The following is a 6,920-nucleotide window of genomic DNA, read 5'->3' on the forward strand; positions in this document are numbered from 1 at the left end:
ACATGCATATTGAGCTAACATATGTTACATGATACCAATTTGTAAATGCCATTTCCTACAGATGCTGCGTCCCAACTTAAAACATACATAAGAATAAAGAAATATTAAAAGCTTAACATGTCATTTTAAGCACAATTGATACCTTACACTCAAGCTGAAGGCATGATCTGCTCTCAAAGTATTTGAGAAGTCTGTGAATCTGAAAGAATGTACATCAACTTGCAGCATCACTTTACTTGAAATAAATATGGAGAAAGCCACATCATTTCCCCTATTGCCATTTTCTGCCAGTCACCTCCCTTCAGCAACATCAAAAGAAAAAACATTAATATATCATTGGAAAAATCTCCTTTCCAAAGTAGTTTAATAATTTCTGAGTATGGCAAATGAAATTGTTAGCATTTTCCATTCTTTCAATATATGGATTATGTTCTTATTTAAAGCTTCTGTGTTAACAACAGAATAAATAGTCTTGCACAGACTAAAGTATTAAGCATGGTGGCAACTAATAAAGAACATTAAAGTAAATCTTATTTTTGGCAGGACTGTTATTCTATATCCATTGTCTCTGTGCCATAATGTGTTCAGTTGGTCATCAAGAATCCAGCCTGCATATTTTAAAGTCATAAAACCTGATAAAACAGTTACCATGGCTCTTATTCAAGTTAGTAGCAGTTTAGCCACTGGCTTAAACTTCTCCAGGAAGTGATAGCAAAACTTTGCTCTTCTCCTCTCTCCTCATTTTCATATACCAAAAAAATGAATACAAAACACCTGTATGAATAAATAAATGAGTCATGATAGTTCAGAAATATAACCCCAAAAATTGGCACTGCACTAAATATAGCTAGAAGACACTGTAGAATTTGGAATTACTACCTAGCACACAGAACAAAATACAAAGCATTGCTGGTGTATTTGGTTACTGGCAGAGTGGGCAGGAGCTGTCACTACAACCTCAGCACAGCACACCTCTCTGACCACCTTCTGGCTGTACCAGGTGACTCTCTGTCAGGGTCTGTACCTTCTGGTTGTACCTCTTTGGCAGGGTCTGAGCTTTTCCCGGCCTGGATGATGATCACTGGAAGGTGACATTTGCACAGATGTCATTGCTTTATAGATAAATGCCCAAGTTTGGACTACGTCACAGGCAACACAGAGACGAGAAACCTGCAGAATATTTCTGTACTCTCGCCCAAATCTAAATCTCACTGCACTATACAAAATCAGTAAATTAATTGAGAGCTGTTATTTTTGTATTAAAACATTTGAAGAGATCACATCAAGATGAAACATCAAAGGAGGATCACAAGAGAGGCTCAAAAACAAGAGTGAAAGAGGAAAAAAAAAAAAAAAGAAAAAAGCCATAGCTGGAAATATACACTTTCAGAAGCAATGATTTGCACTACCAAAATTTATAGGAGAAGAGTGTTTTTAAAAGCTTCCTACCAGTCTGTCACAACTGGTTCTTCCCACTAGAAAACAGCTGTGACCCTCAGAAGCATTACTGACTGAGCTGGATCTCAAATTCCTGATATGCTAGAGCATTATAAAAAATTAAGTGGTATTTCCTTAAATAATGTAAAAGCATCATTACATTCCACGAGTGCAGAACTGCTTTCTCTCCAACTTAACAACAAAGTGAAATCCAGGAAAAGCTTTTTTGCCTAGACTGAAAGAAAGAATCCAATAGTAATTAGTCCTTGTGGCGAAAATGCTGCATAACTTTACATACAAATCCTGCAGCTGGATCTGTTAGGAAGTTTCCACATCTATGCCAAATTATCAAACAAGCTATATAAACACAAATAATCCATTAAGACTATGGGACTTGGGATGAATATTCCAGTTCAACTATCTTTTCACAGATCAAGTGTATGACTTGAACATAATCACTGCTTCAATTTCCCACATATGAGGAAAACAACCACACCTTCTTACCTCAACACTCACAAGAGCTTTCATAACAATAACCAGGACAGAGAAATAGTACCATCCAAAGGCAATATAAAAACATTTGGATACAAAACCATCATCACTCAAATGTTGTAATACTCCTTTACAGTGTATTTTTTCCTTTTAGTCTTTAGCAACAGACTACAGCGCACATTTAATAAAAATCTTGCTTTTTCTACATTCAGGACATGACTGCTTTTCCTTATTGCTTGCCTGCAGTTTCTTTTCCCTGACACTATCATATATTATTATAAAACAACTACCCTCTATAGGACAGTCACATTTCAGGTAAAGACAGTAGACTTCACAGGAAGCAATATCATTTCACTGCCTCATAATGGAGAAATGATAACTACAGTCTTCAGTCACGGCATGTGAGTCAGTACTATCTAAGCAATACACTCCATGTAGTGGTGAGAGCTGTGGTGAGAACAAGTCAAAAAGCAGTATGTACAAGTAAACATTTAACTAGCAAACAGCTACAGAGGTTTAATATCATTGTTTGCAAAATATATGGCTGCATCTTCCATACTCTCAAAGTTATAGGCTCTTGCTGAATACACAGGGAATAGAAATACACATGAAACGTTACAAGTACAAATGACAATGCACATTTAAAGTACTTGTAAGTTCTGTATTTTACAGGCCATCTCAGCCAACACATTCAATAGCTAAAGTAAGAAACCTTAGCTAAACAAAACCAAACAATTTTAATAAAAATAAACATGAACAGCCTAAAACCAAAATAAACAAAAATTCATTTAGCTAAATAAAAATAAACAAATGCTTATTTACTTTATCAGGGTAACCCAGTTTACTATCACAGCAAAAAACTGCCAAATAAATGCAATATTGCGAGAAAAACCTGATGAAACTGCAGTTACTTCTCAAGAAACAAACCCAACCCCTACTTGCCGTTATTTATGTACATATTTCCTTTTGTTCCTCCCCTCCTTCCAACCCGTGATGAGCCACTCCATTGGCAGTAAAACTATTCTCAAGGGGAAGACATGAGGCACTGAATCTTATAACACAGAGTAACTTTTGCAAGATAGAAAATATAGTTCACTTCTTCCACCTAACAAGCTGGTAGTTACTCCAAAACTAAAGTATGCACTGCTTAATAATTTAACTGTATGTGTTTATAATATTCCTTTTCCATTGATATGTTCACTGACACATGAATGTTATTTCATTTCATGATTGACTTGTGTCAATCAACCTTAGAAAAAACATTCACTTCTTCCCTTGCCGCAAAGGTCTGTAACACTTGATAAATACACAACCTCCTTTTATTAGGACATCTCCAAGAGTACAGTGAAAACATTCCAGGAACTTAAAATACCAGGGAAAATGTCACGTCCTTAGAATATGCAGATTTATGTTTTTCAAAATCTATCACTGAGGGCTTTTTTTAAAAAGCATTTTACAAAACACTTTTCCCAGTGACTTATATCGGCCTAATTCCCAACAACACCAAAATGATACGTGGGCCTATGCAACCCTGCCTTTTCAAATACTTTCAAATACTCCAGATAGGCTCCAACAAAACCACAGTATCTTCCATAAGCCTTCATGGAGGAGTAGGAATTTCATGAGATGGAGCAACAGCTCTACATCTCTCTTTCAATTTATGAAACACTCTAGTAAGCAAAAATAAAACCTCAAAACACTGGAAAACTTAAATTCAGCAATATCAAGTTATTAACTTTAGAGGTTTTTGTGAGGCATTACATTTGAATCCAAGAAGAAGGAGAAATTCAACCACACACAGCTTATGCAGCACAAGAGATCATATTGTCACACAACCATATGCACAGAACTGAAGATACAAGATGCTTTTTCAACATCTTCTGTGACTAACAGACTCAAAAACCAAACACTACCTCTTGTAACCCAGACATGGTATATACCCTATACACTGTTACAGGTCCTCCTGGTACAGCTCTCTACGTGTACTCAGGCCTGCACTAAGCTCTCCACAAGGCAGGCCTCCCTTAAGCCACTAGCTACTCCATAAAGTCCTGCCAGGAACCAGAGCCAGGGCAACAGGACTTCATGCTGTGGGCTGACAGATAACTTTCCCACTGAAATAAATTCCCTTTCCAAACTGTGGCAGAAAGCTGCTGCACTTCGTATCCTTCCAAACCCAACTGGGGAAGCTCCTTGAACTACTCAGACCACTGCAGTCCAGACTCCAAGAGGTAAAGGAAGCCCAATTTGCAGAAAATATCCCTTGTTCATATATCTCGCTTTCAGCAGATTCTGAGACAGTGCTGCCTATTTAGGGGATGTTGCTCTCTGTTTGGGATGTAAGAGAGACACTTCAGGGTGAACACAGTCATCATCACGTCTCTAAGAGGACTCTCTAAGGCTATTTGTTCCTCAAAGTTATTCCAGGTCTGAGTCAGCCCTTTCCATTTACATTTGCAAGAAAACATGCTTATTTTTTTACTGTTTTTGTAATAATTCACTGTCTTAGAGCAGCCTCAAAAAACATGCCTAAAGGAAGCACTACAGATAATCCCTAATGAAAAAAAAAAAAGTATTATTACTACTTCTGGTTAAATACAAATATTACTGTCTTTTATACCGATTGCATTTGTACTACAGGCACACATACCATGAGGAGTTGTAAAGAGAACAAGAGCCCTCCTGAATGATTAGGCACAATGTCTTCGCTATCTGAGCTTTTCCAGTTCATTAATATTTCACTTTTATATATTCCTCAGCTGCTTTTACAACATGTTTCTTTCTCTCCTTCTTAAGTATGAGCAAGGAGAACTGTTTGAAGTAACTAGTAGACCTTGCCTCACATTCCCACCTCCATGCCCCCTGAGAGTTTAACACTTCAAGTGCAATATAGACTGGATAGAAAAACACATCTGGCACAGAGAGGAATAAGAGGATATTCTGAGTCTCCTTTCTAGTTCCATTCAATTATAAAGGTGTGCAATAAGAAAATAGTGTGCTGCAATTTCTGTCTATGCCAAGACAGTTTACTGCTGTCAATCCTAAAGGCAAGACAGAGACATAAAACTGGGTGGTGGGGGGTTCCCTTCTCTGTGGAAGAGCAAAATAACCTTGTCCTGTTACAAAACAGCTTGCAGCAACATTCTTTTCCTTGCCAAAAGTAAAAGATAACCTCTTTAGCCTCGAGAAGCAACACAAAAACTGTCTAGAGGAAATACAGAATTTTCATGAATCTTTTCCATAATAAGCACTGCCATCACCATCTGCTCCACTTTTTAAGCATGCCATGCGATTTTGGAAAACACAGACAGCATCCTCCAGCTCCCGCCTTACAATCCAAGGCAAATGTCACACATGACCGCGAGCGCCCTGGCCCTACCCATTCATATTTCTGAAACCACTTCTCCCTATCTTCTTCGTAGCTTAACTGCAGATTGCTTAATGAACGCAGAGGGAGGGAGAGGGGGAAAAAATGGAGAGAAGAAACACCAAAAACAAACAAGCAAATAAAAAACGGACTTCCTCCCCCGTCACCTGCATCAGCGATGCCGGAGCGGTGCAGCCGCCCGGCACCGGCTCCCCGCAGGCCGGGCCCGACGGGCCCCGCGACGCCCCCCGGGCCGCCCCCCGCAGCCCGGCCGGCGCTGCCGCTGCCCCGGGCTGGGCCGGCCCCGGGTCACACCTGCGGGCGCACAGCCCCGGCCGCCCCGCCACAAAGACGCCAGTACCTCCGGGGTCCCCCCCGCCGCCCGCTGCCCGGCCGCCCTCGCTAATCCCCGCCGCCACCGGAGCGCGGCCGCCGGGGATCAGCGCGGAGCTGCGGCACCGGCAGCCGCGATCCTCCTCCTCCTCCGCCGCCGCAGCCGCGCGCGGTCGGCGCAGGGCGCCCGGCGGCCGCCGCCCCGCCGCCGGCAGAGGCGAGGCCAGGCAAGGGGGGGCCGCCCGCGCCCCGGGGCGACACCCGCCGCATCACCTCGGCACCTGCCGGGCGGGGCGAGGCGGCCGCGGGGCACCCGCACGCCCGGGGACCCGGCGGCGCCCGGCGGCCTGGGCCGGCTCTGCCCGGCGACACCGCTCTGCCCGGCGTTACCTGGCCGGGCTCCTCCAGCGCCCGACGCGCTCGCCGTCCACCGGCGGGGGCTGGGGACGCCCTGGCAGCGCAGCGCGGCGCCGCCCCCGCCCCGCTGCGGGTCGCTGGGTCGGCGCTCTCCGGCGCCTTCCTCCCTCGGCGCGCGGCGAATAATCCGTGCGGAGCAGCGGCGCCCCAGCCCGTCAGTCTGTCCGTCCGCCCCTCATCTTGCGGCCGGTGTATCTGTGTGTGTGTGTGCGCGGCGGGCGGGGAGAGAGGGAGGGAGGGAGCGCAGGAGGGAGGGATGCGAGGGCGGTCCGGGGCGGCGCTTCTGTGCTTGTGCCGGTGCCCGCGGGGCGGTGCGGTGCGGTGCGGGGCGGCCGCGGGCTCGGTGTGCCCGTGTGCGGTGGGTGATGAGCTTGTCCGCACGCGTGGGGGTGGGCCGTGTGTGTGTGTGTACGGGTACACGCGTGTCACTGCGCGTGCCCGCGTCTGTCCGTCTGTCCCCGGGCGGAGCACCTTCCCCGGGCGAGAGGCGAGCTGGAGAGGGAAAAGTCCGAGTCCGTCCCTCCGTCCGTTCCCCCCGCCAGCCCCGGGAGGAATTCAGCTCCGCTCCGGTGTGTTTACACTCACCATCTGCTCGGGGATTTGTGTGGTTTTTTTTTTTCTTTTCCCGGAGGGCGGTGGAGCCCTCTGATTTCACTTCCTCGTCCTCTTTTTTTTCAAAAGAGACGGGTTTTGTAATTATTTCCCAGTTGCTCCATCGCCATCCTGGCGCGTTCCCGGTCCTAGGGAGGGAACGAGGAAACGAGGTTTAAGAAACAGCTCCACGGCAAAAACAGGTCTCGGCTGCACCGCTGTAAGAGCAGGAGTGATTTCTCTGGAATATCCGGTGAGGGCAGAGGTCAATTACGTGGCGTTT

The 6,920-nt window shown here is 45.3% G+C and overlaps 1 protein-coding gene across 3 annotated transcripts in view; it reads right to left on the reverse strand.

Moving 5' to 3' along the window:
* CCSER1 (coiled-coil serine rich protein 1) overlaps nucleotides 1–6,327 on the reverse strand; it is a 650,601-nt gene extending 644,274 nt beyond the window's left edge. Inside the window, exon 1 of one of the 3 annotated variants that reach the window (XM_050338710.1) lies at nucleotides 6,020–6,326. The gene's annotated coding sequence lies outside the window, so the exon portion shown is untranslated. Of the gene's footprint in view, nucleotides 1–6,019 lie in introns of all 3 variants that reach the window. The other 2 variants (XM_050338711.1, XM_050338713.1) reach the window with 2 other exon arrangements.
* Nucleotides 6,328–6,920: the final 593 nt, after the last annotated feature.

Source organism: Myiozetetes cayanensis, unplaced genomic scaffold (genome assembly GCF_022539395.1).
Source record: "Myiozetetes cayanensis isolate MyiCay16 unplaced genomic scaffold, myiCay2020 scf7, whole genome shotgun sequence".
Classification (NCBI taxonomy): domain Eukaryota; kingdom Metazoa; phylum Chordata; class Aves; order Passeriformes; family Tyrannidae; genus Myiozetetes; species Myiozetetes cayanensis.